Below are 27478 nucleotides of genomic sequence, written 5' to 3'. Positions count from 1 at the left end.
TGGCAAAAGAGAATGTTACTTTCTACAAGTGTCACCAACTGTCTAACTGAATTTCAAAATGGAGAAGTCATCACTATTCTTCTTTACATGAATTTCTGTCACCAGCTACCGTCATGTCTATTATTTGCTTCATACACCCATTTGCGAGGCCATATGCTTGATTCTAAGGATCTCAGTAGAAACTTGTCCCATATCCGGCCGCTCTTTGGGTGATGCCTTGGAGCAAGAGAGGCCTATTCTAACCAGTGGTATGACACAGTTCTTTATTATGTCAGCGGCATTGCTGTCATGTTGGAGCATTGTGGGATCGACAACCTCATGAAGATTCTTTGTAAATGCCTCATCAACAAATTCGTGAAGGCTTATACCATCATTGAGTTTACCCTTGGTTGATATCTCTTCGCTCATGCCATACTCTGCATTTACATTTACAAGCACAATAAAATTAGAGAACCTGCAATATTTGTACGACTCTATAAAGAACAAAGTGAACCTAAATGTTGTGAATACGCTTAGTCTCACCTGGTGGGATGTATCCAATGGATCCTTTTAGGCAGGCCAAACTTGCTGAACTATCTTGATATGCATTTGATGTAGTGAACAGAAATCTTGCTAGGCCAAAGTCAGTGACATATGCAACCATATCATTATCCAACAGAATATTGCTTGGCTTCAAGTCACAATGTACCAGTGGAGGTGCACAGTGGTTGTGGAGATAGTCCAAAGCAAATGCCACATCCAAACTAATATTAATCCTTTGGCTTAAAGTCAGAATATTTCTTTCACCATGTTCAAGGGCTTTATTTTTTAGCCGCATTTCTAGATCCCCATTCGGCATGTATTGGAATACTAGGGCCTTGAAATCTCCCCCGGTAGAATCCACAGAAGAGTATGATGTGATGATCTTTACAAGATTCCGATAGCGCACATTTCGCAGGGCTTCACACTCTGCAATGAAACTCCTTTGTGCTCCATAAATGTCAAGATTGAAAATCTTGATAGCAACTTGATCTTTCTTAAACTGAAGACTGCCCTTATAAACCATTCCAAATGATCCCGAGCCAATTAAGTTTGCAGAGGAGTTCTTATTGGTTGCCCTAACAATGCCTTCATATGATATGTTCTTTATATGCTCGTTGACTATTTGCAAATGTGTATTTCCTTGCACTCTCTTCCTCCAATAAATTGTCGCAATACAGGACAAAATTATTATAGTGACAACAAGTGGCATTACTATCTTGAGGACTAGAACTAATGAGTTGTGCTTCTGTTTCCTGTCCACCTGTGGAGAACAAAGAGACACACCCCCTGTTGGAACACTTGTACACAAATGATCATTTCCTTGGATTGATACTGCACCCATGTTGTCAAATACACCACCTTTTGGAACCTCTCCATAAAAGTTGTTGAATGATATATTAAGTTTTTCCAGAGAACTCAAAGTTGCGGGGATTCTGAGATTTTTCCGTGCAAACTGTTACGGGAAATATCCATGGATTTGATGCTAACTAACTTCACAAAGGACTGCGGAATGCTTCCTACAAAGAAGTTGCTTTGCATTTCAAGATTCTCCAAAACCACACACTGTCCGAGAGTGGATGGGATATTGCCAGACAACCTGTTATTTGAGATGCTAAGTTTGTTCAGATTAATGAGATTGCCAACTTCCACTGGCATGCCCCCAGATAAGCGGTTGTGTGACAAGTCCAACTCTCCACTGAGCGAATAAATTTTGAAGACGTTCCTCGGTATACTGCCATCTAGTGAATTGTGAGCAAGGTTGAGATTTTGGAGCTGGGTACAACGTCCTATGCTTCCAGTTATCTTTCCAGTCAAGTTGTTCCCATCCAGTTTTAGAGAACTCAACTGAACAAGGTTGCCAATAGTATCTGGTATCTCGCCCGAGAGCAAATTTTGAGCAAAGGATAGATAGACCATGCTATACAAATTCCTAATTGTTGGCGGTATTTTGCTAGTGAAAAGATTGTAATCCATGTACAACCAACTGAGGCCCTCAAGATTGCCAATCTCCGGCGGTATAGGCCCCGGAATTTTGTTGTTTCTTAGAAAAAAACTGCTGGAGACTACTGGAAAGGTTTCCAATGGAACTTGGCAAATTCCCTTGGAGATTGTTACCATCCAACATCAGTATAGTCAATCTGGAGCAATTTGAGAGCGAAGATATAGAGCCCCCGTTGCCCGCTTTTAGCTTGTTGTATGCCAAATCTAGTTCCTTTAAATTTGGCAATGAACTGAAGGATGGTATGAATCCAGTAAAGCTATTATTATACAAGTCAAGTTTCCTACGCTGCAGACTGCAGTTGCGTGGAACTTGGGAAGTGTGAAACTGATGATAGCATGGTATGAACACAACGTTTGCTACCGATCGAGTTGCTCGGGGAGGAAGGTTTTGGAGATGAAACTGAAACGGAATCAAAGTTGAAATGCCAATAGAACCGTTGGTCATGCATGAGTGTCAATCTGATGCGTTTTCCCGCAAAAAATAAAAAAATCTGGCAACTTAAATTTCTACGACCCATTTTTTTACGTATTCTCAGACTGGTTTCTCAGACGTATTCTCAGGGGAAGCAACCTTTTGCTAAGAAACTGCCTGGCAACAGGAGTGAATAAAAGAAAAGGAATGGAAAAGGACTTACCGTGATGTTCGTTGTATTTATGCTCACTGGGACCAAGATATTTGACAACTCTGTTTTGACTTGTACTGTGTACAAACAAACCTCTGCATACATTGTATTGACTTGTACTACGGAGAAACAAACCTCTGCATACATTGTATTGACCGCCGGTGGCAGAGTAGGACGTGAGTGGAGTAGAGTCGTCGTATGAAGTATGAACATGTGTATTGATACTTTAGCTCAATCTCCCGATGCTCATTTCTTTCGCTGAAAGGCCAAAGGCTACATGTTTAAATCGACCAACTCTTACAAGGTCATCATTACATAAACTGAAAATTGCACGCCAGTCTTTGGGTAAATCGATCTTCCGCCTGGACTCGTCAACCGCGCGGCGTGAGCAAAGTTCGATGCCGTCTTTGAAATTCTGAAATACCATCAGAGCCATTGAAAAGTTGCTGACGCAGCGGTCGCGAAGTTATCGCTCGGAGCTCTTTGTATGTTGGGTCTATCTTTGTATGTCGGGAACTAATCACAATATCTATCTTTCAAAGATTCACTAAAAAAGAGGGGGACTTAATGATTTATTCGTTCCCTGGAACTAGAAGTAGAAATTGTTGCGGATATATATATCATGTAAAGACAGCTTTTGAGGAATGAGCCAGATCTGACCATTTCTCACAAGGGAAAATCAGGGAAAAGCTTGGCTACAGCCGGCGGATCACACGCGGGCGTCCACCGCTTCGTCCGTGTGACGCGTGTCCTACAGGGCTCACCTAGTATTATCTTTTATGGTTTTGCAATTGAACCCTTGTTGTAGTTTTTCCGACGCAACAACTCGTATGTTGCAGGATCTGGATCTGGATCCCTCGAGCGCAGTTGCCTCCCGCGTTCCACCTAGGCTCCTGTTCTTTCTCTAATTTGTGCAACATTATTTATGTTGCAAAAGTCCTGCTGCAATATCATCTATGTTGCAAGAGAGTGAAGACAAAAAACTGCAACACTTGAATGTCTCTGCAACATGAACTCTGTTGCAAGGAGGGTTCTGCAACACTGGCTTTGTTGCAATAATGAGGACAAGTTAGACCGGTGGTTGGACCAATCTCACGGCTGCTGTGGGGGCCGATCTTTTCAGATTATCCGTCGGCGGATGTGTAGCGCTGCCCTAAAAACTAACATTCAAAGAAAACATTGTGGAAATCATGTTTGTAAATTCTAAAAGAATCTAAAAAATATATGGGATGTTAAGAAGATGATGTTCTATTGCCATGCGAAATTCCAAGTTGAAACACATTATGGGATGTGAGCTATGAAAAAGAAACAAATTCAACAATACAGAGTGATGTTACCGTTTGACACTATCCAGTGCTGATTTTTTTATTTTCACAGATCACATCCCGTAACGTACATGAACTTGAAATTTTGCATGGAAATAGAACATCATCCTTTTTAACATCTCGTGTTTTTCTAGTTTTTTCTAACTTCAAAACACCATTTTCACATGTATTGCACTGGCAACTCTCCATTGTCTTGCTTACCAAAGTCATCACTTCAGAAGAGCAGAGACCAGACAGCCCCCGCCCTCCTCTATGCACCGCCAAGGTGGACCATGAGTAGGGGAAACCTTATTCTTGATCCGAACGCCGCCGCCATTGCACTGCAACACCGCTGCCGGGGAACGAAACTATAATCCTAAGAGACCTAACCACAATGCCGCAACGCAGATCCGGGGTCCCCACCCCTCCTGCCATTGGAGTGGCATGCAAAGGAGGAGGGGACTCGTGGCCCATCGGAAGAGGGGGGGGGGGTGGCGGCTAGGTGATGCCCTTTGAGATCCGGCTTTTGGAACTATGGAGAATCCCACAACTAAAGTTATGCCTTCAATAATTAAAGGTACTTTTTTGTTCTAATCCTAACATCTTCCATTGATTGTTGCTAAAAAAGCTAGGGCTTGGACAATTTGGCTCTTAACAAGCTTCATGCACGCGCCAGTAAATCAAATATGATTTATATCTAACTGCTGTGCTATTTAGGTATGTGTTGTTAAAGCTCCTGTGTTTTGAGATAACAGGAAAACAATTATACATGACACTATCCTTATTAGGGGAGAAGTATGTTTGTGAGTTACACATATTTTCATGTTTTCTGTGAGATTATATGGTGTTGAAATTAACATCTCTCATTATTTATGTTTAGTGAAGAGTTTGGGATATCTTTGAGAACTTTTGACCCTCAGATGTTGGATACATGCAAAAAGATATGATTACTATGAGCATGAATGACTTACTTATCTTATCTTTGGAGGTTGTTAAACAAAATATGATGTTTTGTCCTTGCAAAGCTCTACTCCCTCTGTAAACAAATATTAAATGTTTTAGGTCAGTAAAGCCTCCTTTTGATGGTCATAGATGGAGTAGCATATTGCATCATAATTTTGTTTCTTCCGTTGTAACGCACAGACGTGTTTGCAGTAGTTGAAAAAAATAAGGACCCCGATAATGAACCGTTGTTCGATATGGGGAGGTGATGTAAATATGCCCTAGAGGCAATAATAAAATGGTTATTATTATATTTCCTAAATCATGATAAAGGTTTATTATTCATACTAGAATTAGTATTGATCGGAAACTTAAATACATGTGTGAATACATAAACAAATACCATATCCTTAGTAAACCTCTACTAGACTAGCTCGTTGCTCAAAGACGGTTAAGGTTTCCTAACCATAGACATGTGTTGTCATTTGATAAAGGGATCACATCATTAGGAGAATGATGTGATGGACAAGACCCATCTGTTAGCTTAGTATATTGATCGTTCAGTTTTATTGCTATTACTTTCTTCATGTCAAATACATATTCCTTTGACTATGAGATTATGCAACTCCCGAATACTGGAGGAATACCTTTTGTGCTATCAAACATCACAACGTAACTTGGCGATTATAAAGATGCTCTACAGGTATCTTCGAAGGTGTTTGTTGGGTTGGCATAGATCGAGATTAGGATTTGTCACTCCGAGTATCGGAGAGGTATCTCTGGGCCCTCTCGGTAATGCACATCATAAGAAGCCTTGCAAGAAAAGTGACTAATGAGTTAGTTGCAGGATGATGTATTACGGAATGAGTAAAGAGACTTGCCGGTAACGAGATTGAACTAGGTATGTAGATACTGACGATCGAATCTCGGGTAAGTATCATACCGATGACAAAGGGAATTACGTATGTTGTCATAATGGTTTGACTAATAAAGATCTTTGTAGAATATGTAGGAGCCAATATGAGCAGCCAGGTTCCGCTATTGGTTATTGACCGGAGAGGTATCTCGGTCATGTCTACATAGTTGTCGAACCCGTAGGGTCCGCACGCTTAACGTTCGATGACAATTTAGTATTATATGAGTTATGTGATTTGGTGACCGAATATTGTTAGGAGTCTCGGATGAGATCACGGACATGATGAGGAGTCTTGAAATGGTCGAGAGGTAAAGATTGATATATAGGATGATAATATTCGGACACCGGAAGTGTTCCGGAGTGTATCAGGTATTTCTCGGAGTACCCCGGGGGGGAGGGGGTTACCGGAACCCACGGGGGGAAGATATGGGTCATATGGGCCATAAGAGGGGAGGACACCAGCCCACAAGGGGTGGCGCCCCCCCCCATGGAAGGAGGCCGAGTGGGAGAAGTGAAAGAGGGGGTTCGCCCCCATTCCTTCTATCCTTCCCCTTTCCTTTCCCCCCTCCGGCAATATGGAAAGGGGGGAGGCCGAATTGGGGGGAACCCCAAGTATGATTCTGCCTACTTGGGGTCCCCCTTGGCTACCTCTCCTCCCCTCCCACCTATATATATATATATATATGTGTGCGTGTGTGTGTGTGTGTGTGTGTGTGTGTGTGGAGGGGGGCGCCTAGAGCACATAGCATCAATTATTAGCCGTGTGCGGCACCCCCTCCACATTTCACACCTTCGGTCATAGTTTTGCGGTGCTTAGGCGAAGCCCTGCGAGAATCACTTCACCATCATCGTCACCACGCCGTCATGCTGACAGAACTCATCTACTACCTCGACACCTTGTTGGATCAAGGAGAGGGACGTTACCGAGCTGAACGTGTGCAGAACTCGGAGCTGTCGTACATTTGGTACTCGATCGGGGGAGCGCGAAGAAAGTTTGGCTACATCAACCGCGTTTTGAAACGCTTCCGCTTACGGTCTACGAGGGTACGTAGACACACTCTCCCCCTCATTGCTATGCATCTCCTAGATAGATCTTACGTGAGCGTAGGAAAATATTTGAAATTGCATGCTACGTTTCCCAACAGTGGCATCATGAGCCAGGTCTATGCGTAGATTATATGCACGAGTAGAACACAAATAGTTGTGGGCGGTGATAGTCATACTGCTTACCACCAACGTCTTATTTTGATTCGGTGGTACTGTGGGATGAAGCAGCCCGGACCAACCTTACACGTCCACGCACATGAGATCGGTTTCACCGACAGACATGCAACTAGTTTTGCATGAAGGTGGTTGGCGGGTGTCTGTTTCTCCTACTTTAGTTGAATCGAATTTGACTGCGGCCGGTCCTTGAAGAAGGTTAAAACAACAAACTTGACGAAACACCGTTGTGGTTTTGATGCGTAGGTAAGAACGGTTCTTGCTGGAAGCCCGTAGCAGCCACGTAAAACTTGCAACAACAAAGTAGAGGACGTCTAACTTGTTTTTGCAGGGCATGCTGTGATGTGATATGGTCAAGACTAGACATGATGTGATAAATGTTATTGTATGAGATGATCATGTTTTGTAAGATATACGACAACCGGTAGGAGCCTTATGGGTTGTCTCTTTATTGTATGAAATGCGAACACCATGTAATTGCTTTACTTTATCACTATGCGTTAGAGATAGTTGTAGAAGCAATAGTTGGCAAGACGACCACGACGCTACGATGGAGATCAAGGTATCGAGCCGGTGACGATGGAGATCATGACGATGCTTTGAGATGGAGATCAAAAGCACAGGATGATGATGGCCATATCATGTCACATATTTTGATTGCATGTGATGTTTATCTTTTATGCATCTTATTTTGCTTAGTACGGTGGTAGCATTATAAGATGATCCTTGAACTAAAATTTCAAGGTATAAGTGTTCTCCACGAGTATTCACTGTTGCGATAGTTTATCGTGTTGAGACACCAAGTGATGATCGGGTGTGATAGACTCTACGTTCACATATAACAGGTGCAAGACAGTTTTGCACATGCCTAATACTCGGGTTAAACTTGACGAGCCTAGCATGTACAGACATGGCCTCGTAACACTGGAGACCGAAAAGGTCGAACATGAATCATATAGTAGATATGATCAACATAGAGATGTTCACCATTGATGACTACTCCATCTCACGTGATGATTGGACATGGTTTAGTTGATTTGGATCATGTATCATTTAGATGACTTGAGGGATATCTATCTAAGTGGGAGTTCTTAAGTAATTTGATCAATTGAACTTAATTTATCATGAACTTAGTCCTGATAGTATTTGCATATCTATGTTGTAGATCAATGGCCCGTGCTACCGTTCCCTTGAATTTTAATGCGTTCCTAGATAAAGCTAAGTTGAAATATGATGGTAGCAACTACACGGACTGGGTACGTAACTTGAGGATTATCCTCATTGATGCACTGAAGAATTATGTCCTTGATGCACCGCTAGGTGAAAGGCCTGCTGCAGGAGCAGATGGTGATGTTATGAACATCTGGCAAGCTCGATCTGATGACTACTCGATAGTTCAGTGTGCCATGCTTTACGGCTTAGAATCGGGACTTCAAAGACGTTTTGAACATCATGGACCATATGAGATGTTCCAGGAGTTGAAGTTAATATTTCAAGCAAATGCCCGAGTTGAGAGATATGAAGTCTCCAACAAATTCTGTAGCTGCAAGATGGAGGAGAACTGTTCTGTCATTGAACACATATTCAAAATGTCTGGGTATCATAGTCACTTGACTCAGCTGGGAGTTAATCCTCCTGATGATAGTGTTATTGACATAGTTCTTCAATCACTGCCACCAAGCTACAAAGGCTTCGTGATGAACTATAATATGCAAGGGATGGATAAGACATTTCCCGAGCTCTTCGCAATGCTCAAAACTGCGAAGGTAGAAATCAAGAAGGAGCATCAAGCATTGATGGTTAACAAGACCACTAGTTTCAAGAAAAATGGCAAGGGGAAGAAAGGGAACTTCAAGAAGAATGGCAAGCAAGTTGCCTCTCCCGGGAAGAAGCCCAAAGCTGGATCCAAGCCTGAAACTGAGTGCTTCTACTGCAAAGGAAATGGTCACTGGAAGCAGAACTGCCCGAAATACTTGGCGGATAAGAAGGATGGCAAAGTGAACAAAGGTATATATGATATACATGTTATTGATGTGTACTTTACTAGTGTTCGTAGCTACCCTTGGGTATTTGATACCGGTTCAGTTGCTGATTTAGTAACTCGAAACAGGAGTTGCAGAATGAACAGAGACTAGTTAAGAGCGAAGTGACGATGTGTGTTGGAATTGATTCCAAGGTTGATACGATCACCATCGCACACTCCCGCTACCTTCGGGATTAGTGTTGAACCTAAAATAAATGTTATTTGGTGTTTGCGTTGAGCATGAATATGATTAAATCATGTTTATTGCAATATGGTTATTCATTTAAGTCAGAAAATAATTGTTGTTTTGTTTACATGAATAAACCCTTCTGTGGTCATACACCCAAGGTGAATGGTTTATTGAATCTCGATCGTAGTAATACACATATTCATAATATTGATGCCAAAAGATGCAAAGTTGATAATGATAGTGCAACATATTTGTGGCACTGCCGTTTAGGTCATACTGGTGTAAAGCGCATGAAGAAACTCCATGCGGATGGACTTTTGGAAATCACTTGATTATGAATCGTTTGATGCTTGCGAACCAGGACTTGATACGTCTCCAACGTATCTATAATTTTTGATTGTTCCATGCTATTATATTATCTGTTTTGGATGTTTTATATGCATTTATATGCTATTTTATATGATTTTTGGGACTAACCTATTAACCTAGAGCCCAATACCAATACCAGTTTATGTTTTTCCTTATTTTTGAGTTTCTCTAAAAAGGAATAACAAACAGAGTCCAAATGAGCTGAAAATTTACGATGATTTTTTATGGACCAGAAGAAGCCCCCGAAGCAAAAGAGTTGGGTCAGAAGAGCCACGAGGCCTCCACAAGGGTGGAGGGCGCACCCACCCCCCTAGGGCATGCCCTTCGTCCTTGTCATCGCCTCGTGGACCCCCCTGACTTGTTCTCGACGCCAAAATTCCTATAAATATAGACCCCCCCAGAAATAAACCTAGATCGGGAGTTCCGCCTCCGCAAGCCTCTGTAGCCACGAAAAACCAATCGGGAGCCTGTTCCGGCACCCTGCCAGAGGGGAAAACCATCAACAGTGGCCATCTTCATCATCCCGACACTCTCCCCGACGAGGAGGGAGTAGTTCACCCTCGAGGCTGAGGGTATGTACCAATAGCTATGTGTTTGATCTCTCTCTCTCTCTCTCGTGTTCTTGATTTGGGCACGATCTTGATGTACCGCGAGCTTTGCTATTATAGTTGGATCTTATGATGTTTCTCCCCTCTACCTTCTTGTAATGGATTGATTTTTCCCTGTAAAGTTATCTTATCGGATTGAGTCTTTAAGGATTTGAGAACAGTTGATGTATGTCTTGCATGTGCTTATCTGTGGTGACAATGGGATATTGACGTGATCTACTTGATGTATGTTTTGGTGATCAACTTGCGGGTTCTGTAACCTTGTGAACTTATGCATAGGGGTTGGCACACATTTTCGTCTTGACTCTCCGGTAGAAACTTTGGGGCACTCTTTGAAGTTCTTTGTGTTGGTTCGAATAGATGAATCTGAGATTGTGTGATGCATATCGTATAATCGAACCCGCGGATACTTGTGGTGACAATGGAGTATCTAGGTGACATTAGGGTTTTGGTTGATGTCTGCCTTAAGGTGTTATTTCAGTATGAACTCTAGGGCTGTTTGTGAATATCCCAATAGATCGATCAGAAAGAATAACTTTGAGGTGGTTTCGTACCCTACAATAATCTCTTCGTTTATTCTCCGCTATTAGTGACTTTGGAGTGACTCTTTGTTGCACATTAAGGGATCATTATATGATCTAATTTTGTTATCATTGTTGAGAGAACTTGCACTAGTGAAAGTATGAACCCTACGCCTTGTTTCCAAGCATTGCAATACCGTTTTCGCTCGCTTTTGTTACTATTTACCTTGCTGTTTTTATATTTTCAGATTACAAAAACCTATATCTACCATCCATATTACGCTTGTATCACCATCTCTTCGCCGGACTAGTGCACCTATACAATTTACCATTGTATTGGGTGTGTTGGGGACACAAGAGACTCTTTGTTACTTGGTTGCAGGGTTGCTTAAGAGAGACCATCTTCATCCTATGCCTCCCACGGATTGATAAACCTTAGGTCATCCACTTGAGGGAAATATGCTACTGTCCTACAAAACTCTGCGCTTGGAGGCCCAACACGAGTCTACAAGAAGAAGGTTGTGTAGTAGACATCAAGCTCTTTTCTAGCTCCGTTGCCAGGGAGGTTAGTGCTTGAAGGTATATCTTTAGATCTTGCAATTGAATCTTTTAGTTTCTTGTTTTATCACTAGTTCAGTCTGTAAAATAAAACTACAAAAAAATGGAATTGAGGTTGCCACATATGCTTCATCTTTTTAATGTCTTTCGTGAAAATAAGGATTCCGATAATTGTGCTAAAGTGTTAGAAGAAGAATGCATTAAAAATGTTTGGCACTAAATCTTTGTATGATGATCATGATTGCAATGTTGTTAGTATGAATTCCTTTAATATCCATGATGCTAATGATATGCGAAGCCACAAGCTTGGGGATGCTATGTTCGATGAATATGATATTGTTAGTCCCCCAAGTTTTGATGAGAAAATTTATTATGATGATAGCATGACTCCTATTTATGATATTATATTGATGAAAGTGGGTTTGTAAGAGTGTCAACTCTAGGTAATGCTCCCACTATTTTGGAGGGTGCTGAATCTTATAATATTTATGGAAGTGGATTTGGAGAGGTCATGACTTTATTTAGTGATGAATCCACTATTTCAGAAGAGGTTCCAATTGATTATGAGACCAAAGTAGCTATCTATGATGATTATTGTGATGACATGTATGCTATAAAGAATAATGATAACCATGAAGCTTGTCATCATGATTTTAATTTTCAATTGGATTATGCCTCACATGATAGTTATTTTGTTGAATTTGCTCCCACTATTATCAATAAGAAGAATTTTGCTTATGTGGAGAGTAGTAAATTTTCTATGCATGTGGATCATGAAAATAATGCTTTGTGTGATGGTTATATTGTTGAATTCATTCATGATGCTACTAAAAATTATTATGAGGGAGAAATATATGCTTGTAAGAGTTGCAATAATATCAAGTTTCCTCTTTATGTGTTGAAAATATTGAAGTTATGCTTGTTTTACCTTCCTATGCTAGTTGATTCTTGCTCCCATAAGTTGTTTGCTCACAAAATCCCTATGCATAGGAAGAGGGTTAGACTCAAATGTGCTAGTCATATTCTTCATGATGCAATTCTTATCTTTTATGTGAGCATCATTGAAATTATCATGCCTAGCTAAAAAGGTATTAAAGAAAAGCGCTTGTTGGGAGACAGCCCAATATTTACCCCTACTATTTTTGTGTGTTGACATGATTATGCTACTGTAGTAATTGATACGTCTCCAACGTATCTATAATTTTTGATTGTTCCATGCTATTATATATTCTGTTTTGGATGTTTAATGGGCTTATTTATACACTTTTATATTATTTTTGGGACTAACCTATTAACTGGAGGCCCAGCCCAAATTGTTGTTTTTTTCTTATTTCAGTGTTTCGCACAAAAAGAATATCAAACAGAGTCCAAACGGAATGAAACCTTCGGGAGCGTGATTTCTGGAACAAACGTGATCCCGATGACTTGGAGTGGACGTCAAGCAACCAACAAGGAAGCCACGAGGCAGGGGGGCGCGCCTACCCCCTGGGCGCGCCCTCCACCCTCATGGCTGCACTGACCTACTTCTTCCTCCTATATATACCTACGTACCCTAAAAACATCAGAGAGAACCATGAAAACCTAATTCCACCGCTGCAACCTTCTATACCCGTGAGATCCCATCTTGGGGCCTTTTTTGGATCTCCGCCGGAGGGGGCATTGACCATGGAGGGCTTCTACATCAACACCATAGCCTCTCCGATGATGTGTGAGTAGTTTACCTCAGACCTTCGGGTCCATAGTTATTATCTAGATGGCTTCTTCTCTCTCTTTGGATCTCAATACAAAGTTCTCCCTGATCTTCTTGGAGATCTATTCGACGTAACTCTTTTTGCGGTGTGTTTGTCGAGATCTGATGAATTGTGGGTTTATGATCAAGATTATCTATGAACAATATTTGAATCTTCTTTGAATTCTTTTATGTATGATTGGTTATCTTTGCAAGTCTCTTCGAATTATCAGTTTGGTTTGGCCTACTAGATTGATCTTTCTTACAATGGGAGAAGTGCTTAGCTTTGGGTTCAATCTTGCGGTGCTCGATCCCAGTGACAATAGGGGAAATGACACGTATTGTATTGTTGGCATCGAGGATAAAAAGATGGGGTTTATATCATATTGCATGAGTTTATCCCTCTACATCATGTCATCTTGCTTAAAGCGTTACTCCGTTCTTATGAACTTCATACTCTAGATGCATGCTGGATAGCGGTCGATGTGTGGAGTAATAGTAGTAGATGCAGGCAGGAGTCGGTCTACCTGTCACGGATGTGATGCCTATATACATGATCATACCTAGATATTCTCATAACGATGCTCAATTCTATCAATTGCTCGATAGTAATTTGTTCACCCACCGTAATACTTATGCTATCTTGGGAGAAGCCACTAGTGAAACCTATGGCCCCTGGGTCTATTTTCCATCATACAAGTTTCCAATCTATTTTATTTTGCAATCTTTACTTTCAATTTATATCATAAAAATACCAAAAATATTTATATTATTATTATTATTATTATTATTATTATTATTATTATTATTATTATTATTATTATTATTATTATTATTATTATTATTATTATTATTATTATCTCTATCAGATCTCACTCTTGCAAGTGGCTGTGAAGGGATTGACAACCCCTTTTATCGCGTTGGTTGCAAGGTTCTTATTTGTTTGTGTAGGTACGAGGTGACTCGCGTGTGGTCTCCTACTGGATTGATACATTGGTTCTCAAAAACTGAGGGAAATACTTACGCTGCTTTGCTGCATCACCCTTTCCTCTTCAAGGGAAAACCAAAGCATGCTCAAGAGGTAGCAAGAAGGATTTCTGGCGTCGTTGCCGGGGAGGTTGCACCAAGTCAAGTCAAGATTTGATCTCCCATCAACAAGCCATTTCTGGCGCCGTTGCCGAGGAGATCTACGCCAAGTCAAGACATACCAAGTACCCATCACAACTCTTACCCTTCGCATTACATTATTTACCATTTGCCTCTCGTTTTCCTCTCCTCCACTTCACCCTTGCCGTTTTATTCGCCCTATTTTTCGCTTGCTTCGTCGTTATGGCTAGTCCTTTATCCGCTCCTTTGTCTCTCGAGAATGAAGTTCTTAATTTTAAACAAAGGGGGGGAGAAAATCTAAAAGATGCTTGGTACAGAATTTGCAATGCGCAAAATAGATCTACTAGGAAGAAATCTACTTCCGTTCTTCTTCATAATTTTTATGTAGGCATCACTCCTTGGAATAGATATATTCTTGATACCATTACCGGAGGAAATTTCTTGGGTAGCCATACTTTTGATTCTTATAATGCTATGATAGATTTGTTTGGCCCATCACCTCTTTTGGTTAATGGAACTATTTTAACTTTGGACATGTGATGCAATAGCTTGAAATTATTGAAAATAAAGTTGCCATCGTAGAGTTAATAGAAAATTTGGATAGAAAGATCCATAACCAAATTACCCAATACGGATCTAAGGTAGGAGTTGTTCTTAATTTTTTTAAAGAAAAGGGACCTATGGTTAATGAAAAGATAGATCAAGATTCCACTAGAATTGATAAAATTGAGGATATTATTACCAACATAGGGTCTGCCTTTTCTTCCGTGAAAAACACTCCTTCTAATGCTAAGATTTCCAAATTGATGTATGTTCCTAAAAATAAGGGAGAAACTTCTAGTAAGGGAAATGCGGACCTCAAATCCATAAGTGTTCACCCCAACTTTCTCACTATCCTTAAGGAACCTTTTGCTACAAATGATTTTCTTGATTTCGTGCCTAGGAGTTTGATAATTAATAAAAATAAAGAAACTCCTAGGAGTTATAGGTGTCTTATTGAAGAATTGCCTACCAAAGATGGCAATACCTAGATCTATCCTCGTTTTTATGCCTAGCTAGGGGCGTTAAACAATAGCGCTTGTTGGGAGGCAACCCAATTTTATTTTTATTCCTTGATTTTTGTTCCTGTTTAGTAATAAATAATTTATGTATCCTCTGTTTTGGTTGTGTTTTTGTGTTTAATTAGTGTTTGTGCCAAGTAGAACCTTTGGGAAGACTTGGGGAAAGTCTTTGCAATCTTGCTGTAAAAACAGAAACTTTAGCGCTCGCGAGAATTGCTACCATTTTTTATTGGAGAGTGATATTTAGTTAATTCTTTTTGAATATGATTATTATATAAATTCCTCACGTCCAGAATTTTATTTTAGAATTTTTGGGGTTCCAGAAGTATGGGTTTGATACAGATTACTACAGACTGTTCTGTTTTTGACAGATTCTGTTTTTCGTGTGTCGTTTGCTTATTTTGATGAATCTATGGCTAGTAATGGAGTTTATAAACCATAGAAAAGTTGGAATACAGTAGGTTTAACACCAATATAAATAAATAATTAGTTAATTACAGTATCTTGAAGTGGTGTTTTGTTTTGTTTCGCTAACGGAGCTCACGAGATTTTCTGTTAAGTTTTGTGTTGTGAAGTTTTCAAGTTTTGGGTAAAGATTTGATGGATTATGGAACAAGGAGTGGCAAGAGCCTAAGCTTGGGGATGCCCAACGCACCCCAAGGTAAAATCCAAGGACACCAAAAAGCCTAAGCTTGGGGATGCCCCGGAAGGCATCCCCTCTTTTGTCTTCGCTCATCGGTAACTTTACTTGGAGCTATATTTTTATTCACCACATGATATGTGTTTTGCTCGGAGCGTCTTGTATGATTTGAGTATTTGCTTTTTAGTTTACCATAGTCATCCTTTCTATAAACACCTTTTGAGAGATACACACATGAATCGGAATTTATTAGAATACTCTATGTGCTTCACTTATATCTTTTGAGCTATATAGTTTTTGCTCTAGTGCTTCACTTATATCTTTTAGAGCACGGTGGTGGTTTTATTTTATAGAAATTATTGACCTCTCATGCTTCACTTATATTATTTTGAGAGTCCTTTATAACAGCATGGTAATTTTCTTTTAGGCATAATAAAAACTTTCATATAAGTGCATTGAATACTATGAGAAGTTTGATACTTGATAATTGTTTTGAGATATGGAGATGGTGATATTAGAGTCATGCTAGTTGAGTAGTTGTGAATTTGAGAAATACTTGTGTTGAAGTTTGTGATTCCCGTAGCATGCACGTATGGTGAACCGTTATGTGATGAAGTCGGAGCATGATTTATTTATTGATTGTCTTCCTTATGAGTGGCGGTCGGGGACGAGCGATGGTCTTTTCCTACCAATCTATCCCCCTAGGAGCATGCTTGTAGTACTTTGTTTCGATAACTAATAGATTTTTGCAATAAGTATGTGAGTTCTTTATGACTAATGTTGAGTCCATGGATTATACGCACTCTCACACTTCCACATTTGCTAGCCTCTCCATTACCGCATACTTTTCGCCGGTATCATACACCCACCATATACCTTCCTCAAAACAGCCACCATACCTACCTATTATGGCATTTCCATAGCCATTCTGAGATATATTGCCATGCAACTTTCCACTGTTCCGTTTGTTATGACACGCTTCATCATTGTCATATTGCCATGCATGATCATGTAGTTGACATCGTATTTGTGGCAAAGCCACCGTTCATAACTTTTTCATACATGTCACTCTTGATTCATTGCATGTCCCGGTACACCGCCGGAGGCATTCACATCGAGTCATATTTTTTCTAAGTATTGAGTTGTAATTCTTGAGTTGTAAGTAAAAAGACGTGTGATGATCATCATTATTAGAGCATTGTCCCAGTGAGGAAAGGATGATGGAGACTATGATTCCCCCACAAGTCGGGATGAGACTGCGGACGAAAAAAAAGAAAAGAGGCCAAAAGAAAAAAAAACAAAGAAGGCCCAAATAAAAAAATGAGAGAAAAAGAGAGAAGGGACAATGTTACTATCCTTTTTCCACACTTGTGCTTCAAAGTAGCACCAAGATCTTCATGATAGAGAGTCTCCTATGTTGTCACTTTCATAAACTAGTGGGAATTTTACATTATAGAACTTGGCTTGTATATTCCAATGATGGGCTTCCTCAAATTTCCCTAGGTCTTCGTGAGCAAGCAAGTTGGATGCACACCCACTTAGTTTCTTTTGTTGAGCTTTCATACACTTATAGCTCTAGTGCATCCGTTGCATGGCAATCCCTACTCACTCACATTGATATCTATTGATGGGCATATCCATAGCCCGTTGATACGCCTAGTTGATGTGAGACTATCTTCTCTTTTTTGTCTTCTCCACAACCACCATTCTATTCCACCTATAGTGCTATGTCCATGGCTCACGCTCATGTATTGCGTGAAAGTTGAAAAAGTTTGAGAACATCAAAAGTATGAAACAATTGCTTGGCTTGTCATCGGGGTTGTGCATGATTTAATATTTTGTGTGATGAAGATAGAGCATAGCCAGACTATATGATTTTGTAGGGATAACTTTCTTTGGCCATGTTATTTTGAGAAGACATGATTGCTTAGTTAGTATGCTTGACGTATTATTATTTTTATGTCAATATTAAACTTTTATCTTGAATCTTTCGGATCTGAACATTCATGCCACAATAAAAAAAATTACATTGAGAAATATGTTAGGAAGCATTCCACATCAAAAATTCTGTTTTTATCATTTACCTACTCGAGGACGAGCAGGAATTAAGCTTGGGGATGCTTGATACGTCTCCAACGTATATATAATTTTTGATTGTTCCATGCTATTATATATTCTGTTTTGGATGTTTAATGGGCTTATTTATACACTTTTATATTATTTTTGGAACTAACCTATTAACCGGAGGCCCAGCCCAAATTGTAGTTTTTTTTGCCTATTTCAGTGTTTCGCAGAAAAAGAATATCAAACGGAGTCCAAACGGAATGAAACCTTCGGGAGCGTGATTTTTGGAATAAATGTGATCCAGAGGACTTGGAGTGGACGTCAAGCAACCAACGAGGAAGCCACGAGGCAGGGGGGCACGCCTACCCCCTGGACGCGCCCTCCACCCTCGTGGGCCCCTCATGGCTCCACCGACCTACTTCTTCCTCCTATATATACCTACGTACCCTGAAAACATCAGAGAGCACCACGAAAACCTAATTCCACCGCCGCAACCTTCTATACCCATGAGATCCCATCTTGGGGCCTTTTCCGGTGCTCCGCCGGAAGGGGCATTGATCACGGAGGGCTTCTACATCAACACCATAGTCTCTCCGATGATGTGTGAGTAGTTTATCTCAGACCTTCGGGTCCATAGTTATTAGCTAGATGGCTTCTTCTCTTTCTTTGGATCTCAATACAAAGTTCTCCTCGATCTTCTTGGAGATTCATTCGATGTAACTCTTTTTGCGGTGTGTTTGTCGAGATCCGATGAATTGTGGGTTTATGATCAAGATTATCTATGAAAAATATTTGAATCTTCTCTGAATTCTTTTATGTATGATTGGTTATCTTTGCAAGTCTCTTCGAATTATCAGTTTGGTTTGGCCTACTAGATTGATCTTTCTTGCAATGGGAGAAGTGCTTAGCTTTGGGTTCAATCTTGCGGTGCTCGATCCCAGTGACAGTAGGGGAAACGACACGTATTGTATTGTTGGCATCGAGGATAAAAATATGGGGTTTATATCACATTGCATGAGTTTATCCCTCTACATCATGTCATCTTGCTTAAAGCGTTACTCCGTTATTATGAACTTAATACTCTAGATGCATGCTGGATAGCGGTCGATGTGTGGAGTAATAGTAGTAGATGCAGGCAGGAGTTGGTCTACTTGTCACAGACGTGGTGCCTATATACATGATCATACCTAGATATTCTCATAACTATGCTCAGTTCTATCAATTGCTCGACAATAATTTGTTCACCCACCGTAGTACTTATGCTATCTTGAGAGAAGCCACTAGTGAAACCTATGGCCCCCGGGTCTATTTTCCATCATACAAGTTTCCAATATATTTTATTTTGCAATGTTTACTTTCAATTTATATCATAAAAATTGCAAAAATATTTATCTTATTATTATTATCTCTATCAGATCTCACTCTTGCAAGTGGCCATGAAGGGACTGACAACCCCTTTATCGTGTTGGTTGCGAGATTCATATTTGTTTGTGTAGGTACGAGGTGACTCACGCGTGGTCTCCTACTAGATTGATACCTTGGTTCTCAAAAACTGAGGGAAATACTTACGCTGCTTTGCTGCATCACCCTTTCCTCTTGAAGGGAAAACCAACGCATGCTCAAGAGGTAGCAGTAATCATGTATTATAGCTTTTGTTTCAATGAAGTGCCAAGTAAGACCTTTGGGATGATCTATGGTGATAGTTGATTTGACCTTGCTGAAAAATAGAAACTTTTGTGCTCAGGAAAATAATTCTCATTTCTATCAGAAGCGTGATAAAATACTGATTTTTTGCAAAGATTAATATACAAATTGCTCGGGTTTTCCTAATTTTTAAGAATTTTTGTAGTTACGGAAGTATTCGGGAGTTACAGATTACGACAGACTGTTCTGTTTTTGATAGATTCTCTTTTCGATGCATAGTTTGCTTGTTTTCTAGTTTCCATGGCTTATATTGCTTAATATAAATTGTAGAAATGATAGGGTATAGTAGGAATCATGTGAGAAAAATTATGAATCTTGTCTTGATAGTACCTAAGTGGTGATTTGCTTTATTATACTAACGGAGCTTACGACTTTTCTGTTAAGTTTTGTGTTGTGAAGTTTTCAAGTTTTGGGTAAAGATTCGATGGACTATGGAATAAGGAGTGGAAAGAGCCTAAGCTTGGGAATGCCCAAGGCACCCCAAGGTAATATTCAAGGACAGCCAAGAGCCTAAGCTTGGGGATGCCCCGGATGGCATCCCCTCTTTCGTCTTCGTTCATCGGTGAATTTACTTGAGGCTATATTTTTATTCACCACATGATATGTGTTTTTCTTGGAGCGTATTTTTATTTTATTAGGATTTGCTTGTTGTTTGAATGAAATATTAAGATCTGAAACACTTAAATGAGAGAGAGAGTCCTCACATAGCTAAATAATTATTTGACTACTCATTGATCTTCACTTATATCTTTTGGAGTAGTTTTTCATTTACTCTCGTGCTTCACTTATATCCTATGAGTAAATGGTTGAATGAATTGAATATCATAAATCTGAATTTATATATGTTTCATATGCTTATACCATGGGGAGTAATGACTTCACATATAAGAAGTAGAGGTGGTAAATTTATTTAAAGTTAACAAACATAGTATTGGTCACTTGAACAATTCATGAAAGAATATTGAAGGAAGAGAGATTTCACATATAAATATACTATATTGGACATCTTCTATGATTGTGAGCCCCATTAATTATTTTCAAACTTGAGCAAATTAGTTGAAGATGGACAAGGAAGACAACATAATGAGTTATGCTTGGGTATATTTGTATAGAAGTTATATTGTTATGGATCCTCCAACATGTGGTGCTTGCTTTTTAGAATCTTTTGCTTGCCAAAAATTTTGTACTAAGCGGGAATACTGCTTGTGCATCCAAAATCCTTGAACCAAGTTTCTTCCATGAGTGTCCACCAATCTACCTACATGCGGTATTTACATGCCGTTCCAAGTAAATTTGCATGTGCCGAACTCTAAACCTTCAAATAATAATCTATTTTGTATGCCCGAATTGCTCATGTAGCGACTAGGGGCTATCAGTATCTTCCATGCTAGGTGGGTTATTCTCACGATGAGTGTTTATTCACTTCTCATTCACGCGAGAGTGGCTGGTAATTGGGATGCCCAGTCCTATGAACAAAAGATCAAAAATAAAATCACAAATAAATTAAACAAAACTCCCCCAGGATTGTTGATAGTTGGACGGTACCCATTGTTTTTGACCAGCCGTGGAATGTGATTGTTGGTGGAGGGGGAGTAAAATCTTTACCTTTATGTTTGGGAACTGTCTATAATGTATCTAGTATGGAAGATATTGAGAACTCTTGGTTGTTATGTTGACAATGAAAGCATACCTCTAACAATTATTTTCATCTCTGTTTTAAAAACACTGGTATGCGTCGGTGCTATACAAACGGGTTTTAACCCCTTCCCATACGACCCAGAAATCGTCGGTGATAGGCCCTCCTGGGACACAGGCTGGGGAAAAATGAGCTCATGTGCGATTGAGCGAGGCATCGAAACCCAATCATTTTCATTCATATGTACATCCCACACGGTGAATCCCAGAAAAACATTCCCATTCGTATGTATATCACACACAATCAATCCAAGAAATATGTTTCCATTCTTATGTACATCCCACACAGTCAATCCAGGGAAAACGTTTCCGTTCATATGTATATCACACACAGTCAATCCAAGGAATACGTTTTCGTTCTTATGTACATCCCACACAGTCAATCCAGGGAAAACGTTTCCGTCCGTATGTACATCCCACACAGTTTTATGTGTAGGCTCGTGTGTGAAAGGTGTAACTATCACACACGCTCTGCCTTGGTTAACGGTTTGCTTTTATCAACTACATCACACACGATTTGATAAAGAAAACTGTGTGGCATTGGGCTATCCATCACAAGCGCTTTTACTGCTAGAACGTTTTGCAAAGTTCCATGCCACACTTAGCAGGTTTATTAGTTTACAATTAATAATTCTAGTATTACACAAATTCACATTTCATATCGAACAGATGTTTGCCAATTTCACATCAGGCACATAAATATATTATAACATCACAATACGATAGCTACATGAAAACAGCACAATACAACATATAGCTAGTTCAACTTCATAAGAAAATAATAGAACAATATATTCATTTCCCTAATCGAGATCATCCAGGCTCGTCTTATCCACCTATGCTTTCAGTTCAGTAAGAACCTGTTTTGCACTGGCTAACTGGGAAAGTGCCTCCTCCTTCACCGACACCATCTTAGGAAAGTTTGATTTAAAAAAAATCTGAGCTCATTCTCCACCTTCCTCTTTTTACCCCGCATCTTCAAATATTCTTCAGCATTGACAACACTTTCTCTAAGCCTACCTCTGTTCTCTTCCTCATACATGCTCCAGAGCTTCGCTAGGCACATCTTCAAAGACTGTGACCACTCTTGATCAACTCACTCCAAGTAAGAACACTTCCTTTCATCCTATAATTTAAAACTAGATCAGTAAAAATTGTAAGGGAAATGGGTTTATAGCAACATAGAAAATCACCAATGCTTATTTTGAAAAACTGAAGAAACATGTTAATTATGACATATCTTCTCAAAAAGATCAATGTGCAAATGAATTAATTGCTACCGAGACAACAACCAAATTCTGGAACATCAGAAGCTATAATTAACTACAACAACGCTACAAGTTCTTACTCATGTACAATAAATAACAAATTGAGCATTTTATGAGGAAGGTAAATATAACTGCAACAACATAGCGACTGTGTTTGGATGACAACAAATCGATACTAACAGGTGTGTACATGCACAAATTTAGTAACATAGAACTAATAGCACTAAGGTCGTCCACTATGTATGCCAAAACTGGTGTAAAGACAATTGTTGCTACATATCGCACCGGTGCCCTGCACTGGCAAGCCGATGTAGCGGGAAAAAAATCAGGGACCCGGACTCTGAAGCACCTAGTTGCTCTGATGCCCAGTTCCTTCGTGCCATAAAGATTTAGTATTTTACTGCTTGGCTGCTCGGATGTGTGGACCAAAGTTGGTTGCACAAACTGCTGAAGCGGTGCCAAATAATTTTCTAATGGCACCGCTCATGAGATGGCAACAATTTTAGATACTAGGTACAAACTGTGACACTGTCTTAGGATGCATTTGGTTGAAGGTGTGTTATGAATGGGTTGGGACCGTGACAGTGTCTGAATCACATCTAACAAATGATTTGTAACAACGAAATTGGATCTAACCTTCTCTGCACATGCCATAAATTTCCTCCCACTGTCCAAAGATTCAAACACAACTAGCTTCACGCATGGAGATTGATGGTGACAACAAGCAGATAGATCTTCAGCCAGCCCGCTCCATTCATTGCCACTAATGGTACTAGGGAGCTACAAGAGGAAGAAATGACTCAAATCGACTGCCGGGTAAAATTCCTTCATTCCAAGTCATAGCCCGAGAGAGAGAAGAGAGGCATACCAGGGTGGTGAAGGAGTCGTCGCCGAAGGAGGAACCGCTGGAGATGTATTTGAAGAAGACCATGGCGACCCCGGCGGTAGGATGCGAGATAGCGAGAGCGAGGAAGCAAGCGAGGAAGCGGCTATAGCTTAGGAAGGAAGCAAGGAAGGAGGAAACAGGAGAAATGTGACTTATGGTCGGGGAGAAAAGGGGGTGGGGAAGGGGGAGGGGCGGGGGTAGACCAAAATTTTGGAAATGTGGAGGGAAACTTTGCACGCAGTGCCACCGGACCATTCAGTTTGAACGATTGTGTGCATCGCAAACGATTCTTCTACTTTACACGCATGGGATGAGTTTGATAATTCAAATTTTGGTGAAAATTTCCCCGGGTATGTCATTGCATAATTTAACATCGCTTGCTAATTTGGCCACGCAAAAGAGCGTACAACAGACATACCACACTTACTGAATCGAGCAATTTTAGTAATTAAACAGAGCCAGTTAACCTAAATATTGCTCTAACAAAAGACCAGTATTAAAAACAAAGCCTAAGTATGCATAATCTTAACAAATCCGCCGCCACACTGGCCTATGCATCGCTGGTGTGAGATGAGACGTCGATGACTTGTCCCAGCGACATGCTGCTGTTGGTGGACTCCGTGTCCCCCTTGCTAAAGTCGACCGTGTCCTCGTCCTCGTCCTCGTCCTCGGCACCGCCCTCAAGGTTGTAGTACTCGTAGTAGTGGCTGCGCCAGAGCTTGCGTTGGTACTCCATTGCCGATTCCTCGGCGAACAGACTCTTCTCTACCTCGTCCTCGACCACGCGCAACTCCTCCTCCCGGCGCTCCTCGATCTCCGCCGCCTCCTGCATCTCAAGCTCCCGCTCGGCGACCTCATGAGGAAGCAGGTGCTCCATGGCCACAGTGGCCTTTTTGGACATGGGTTGCATGCTGGATTCCGAGGTGGCCTAGATCCTCGATCTTGGCATGGATGGCCTTGCTTGAGATCCCACAAGGAAGAAGAACGAGTCCATGAAGAACACAAATGGACATAGTCGAAGAAATCCTCACAACTCCGAAAGGAAACCGAAGCTAACGCGAGAAGTAACCCGGAAAGAAGCAAACAACATAGTAAACAACCAAGCATAAACATGGCATGATGCACAACCAAGTATGATGCATGTTCGGTTTAATGAGGCATGGCATGGCAAAGTGCACAAACATTACTACAAATTAAGTGGAGCTCAATATGCAGAGAGTTGCATATTGACGGAACACCACATTCAATTATTTAGTTCACTCCCGGTTAGGTACTCAACAAAATTAAATTTTATTAAACATGGCAAGGGGTGAAGCATATGAAAACTACCTATCCAGGCAAGTTTAAATGAGGCCGGAACAACAAGCAACAAATTCGAAAAATCCTCATATGCAAATTTTAGAGTTGGTATTGTTCTGCCCTAAACCATATTTTAGAGTTGTTAAACATGCAAGATGAGTGCACCATGTTAAACTATGCATTTTTCCACCCCATTTACATATAAAGTTTATTAAATTTGGAGCTACTATGATTAAGTTATGAATTAAATCATTTTAACAAGGCATTTGAGCAAATTTAAACAAACATAATTTTAATCATTTCAAACATGGATGAAACTTGGATATTATTAAACTAGACAAAATTCTAGTCATTTGACATATATAAATTATTTACATGCGATGCACGGTTGGTGAGTTAGGATATGCATGAAGTGCAAGGGCTTTTCTATAAAACTGCAATTCCCTGGTTAAATAGCAAAAGCATCTAGATCTGAAAAAATGATGCGGGCCGAATCTGCTGAAATGGGCCAACAGATAGGAGGAGCTGCGGGGAGCTCACCCATGGTCCAAGGCCCGGTCGGTGGGAGGCAAGGCCGGCAGGCCTCCTGGACTGGCTGGATCGAACGAGGAGGTGGAAGGGGGCGCAGTCAATGGTGAAGCGGGACTTGTCGCTGGGTCGTCCTCCTCGCGCAAGGGCGAAGCAGAGGAGGCGAGCAGGGCAGCGGGGCAGAGGCGCGATCAACGCACACACAATGCAGGGGAATTTGGCGTGACTCCAACAAGGACGGACGAAGGGCATCGGATCCAGGCGACAAAGGAGGAACGGCGATGGCTCCATGGCTTGGCGGCATCCAACTGGCGAACAGAGGGGCTTGAGCAAGTCGCGGTGGCCATGGCTTGGCTGCTGGTCCAGCGGCTCTTCTCGGAGAGGTGGTCGGCGGCGTTGCCCCATTGAGGTCCTGGTGGCCTTGGTCACCGGTGATGTGGCTGACGAGGAGGCATACCGGCGCAGGACTAGGCAACGGCAAGGCAAGCGAAGGCAGCGGCGCCAGGTGGTTCATGGCGGAGGCGATGTCTTGGAGCGGGTGGATCCATGGCGACGAGGCACGGGGGTCGCCGCGGTGCTCCGGCGATGTGCTTGGCGGGGCGACGAGGTCCTCCATGGCGGGTCCCTATGGAGAGAGGCGAGAAGGAGTTGACGGTGAGGAGTGAGGATGGGAGAGAAGAGAAAGGAGGGAGCACGAGAAGCAGGGAGAGGGCGATGACCTGGTGGTGGTGCTCGTCTCTGGCGAGCTGGCAGGTGACGCACGGGACGACGGCAGGATTCAAGGCCACGACAACTCGACGACGGCGCTGCAGCTTCAAGGTGTTGGAGCTCCCTATGATGACAATTAGCGGCGACCGGTGGGTCAATAGCGGTGCAAGGAAAACGGGGAAGAAAAGGAGCGCGAGGCAAGGGCGAGGTTACCGACAGGCGAGGGACGAGGCAGAGCAGAGACTCCTGGTTTGTGGGGTTCGATGGATTTTGGATCGAGGAAGATGGAGACTGGTTGGTTGGGAATGGATCCCGATGTGGAAGAGGACTGGCAGCGGTGGGCGAGGGGATCGAGGAGGATCGGTCGAGGCGATCCCGAGGTGGGAGGCGACCCAGTGGCAGCGGTGGAGGGACAAATCTCCTAGATTCTAGGGTTGGGTCCCGTATATATTAAGTGGGTTTTTGGGTAGGGGTATTCAGTCCCTCCGATTGAAAATGAGTGGTTGCGAATAAATGGGTTAGGGAGTTCAAACAATGAACCGAAGACGTTTTAGGGATGTTGGGTGACGATCCGGACACAACAGTCACGAGTGCCTGGTCGGGTTCGGGGAAGTTTTCGGACGCACGAGGGGGTCTGAGAACTGTGCGGAGAGGGGGTCTGACAAAAGGCCACGAAGGCAAGGGGGGGAGGGTTAGGAGGGGTTTAGAGGGGTTGGTTGTGACTGTGTAGAAGGCCGAGGGCTGCGGGAGAGAAGAGAGAGAGAGACCCAACAGCAGTTTTCGGAGTCCGAAAATGTCCGACGAAAAGACCGGCTACACTGCCGCTATAGTTATCCACTGATGCGTTAAATGAACTCCAAATGCGATAAAACTGGGCAGGCGACCTACTGACAACATAGCAACACCACATGCCAACTTTCAACCTATTCCGAGAATATTTTCCGACCACTTATAAAATAATATTTCGGACATGCCGCAGGCGCGTGCGAGTGTGTCTGGGCTCAGAACGGACAACGAAGAGAACTGGGGAACCTGGACGGATGCAAGTTTTGAAAACATGATGATGCAATGCGGATGATGACATGACAAGATGCAACACGCAAGCGAATGACAAGGCAACAACAGCGAATAACTGGAAGACACCTGGCACGTTGGTCTCGGGATGTTACAACTCTCCACCACTACAAGAGGATCTCGTCCCGAGATCTGAGGATGGCACCGAAGAGAAACGGAAGAGGAAGAGAAGAGGTAAAACTAAGTTGCTTCTTGGACAAAGGAGTGAAACCATGAACCTTGAGAGGTTGAACAAATTGAAAGAAAGAATAGAACGAAGATGAACAAAGTTGAAAACACTCCATTGGAAAAGAGGAACACGGAACCTTACTAAAGCCTTGTAGGTTGAAAGACATGAGAAAAGGGTTGCAATGGAAAAAATGTCCATGCAAGCACTCCAGTTGAAACGTGATGTACAAGGAACGATAAAGATCAATTA

At 41.5% G+C, this 27478-nt stretch overlaps 1 pseudogene; it reads right to left on the bottom strand.

Annotated features, from left to right (window-relative positions):
* Window positions 1-129: 129 nt before the first annotated feature.
* Window positions 130-25894, bottom strand: LOC119333611 (annotated as a pseudogene).
* Between the last annotated feature and the right edge of the window lie 1584 nt (window positions 25895-27478).

The sequence above is a fragment of the Triticum dicoccoides genome, chromosome 7A (assembly GCF_002162155.2).
Source record: "Triticum dicoccoides isolate Atlit2015 ecotype Zavitan chromosome 7A, WEW_v2.0, whole genome shotgun sequence".
Taxonomy (NCBI): domain Eukaryota; kingdom Viridiplantae; phylum Streptophyta; class Magnoliopsida; order Poales; family Poaceae; genus Triticum; species Triticum dicoccoides.
The sequence above is the reverse complement of the archived record's forward strand: the minus strand, read 5'-3'. Positions and strand labels throughout refer to the sequence as shown.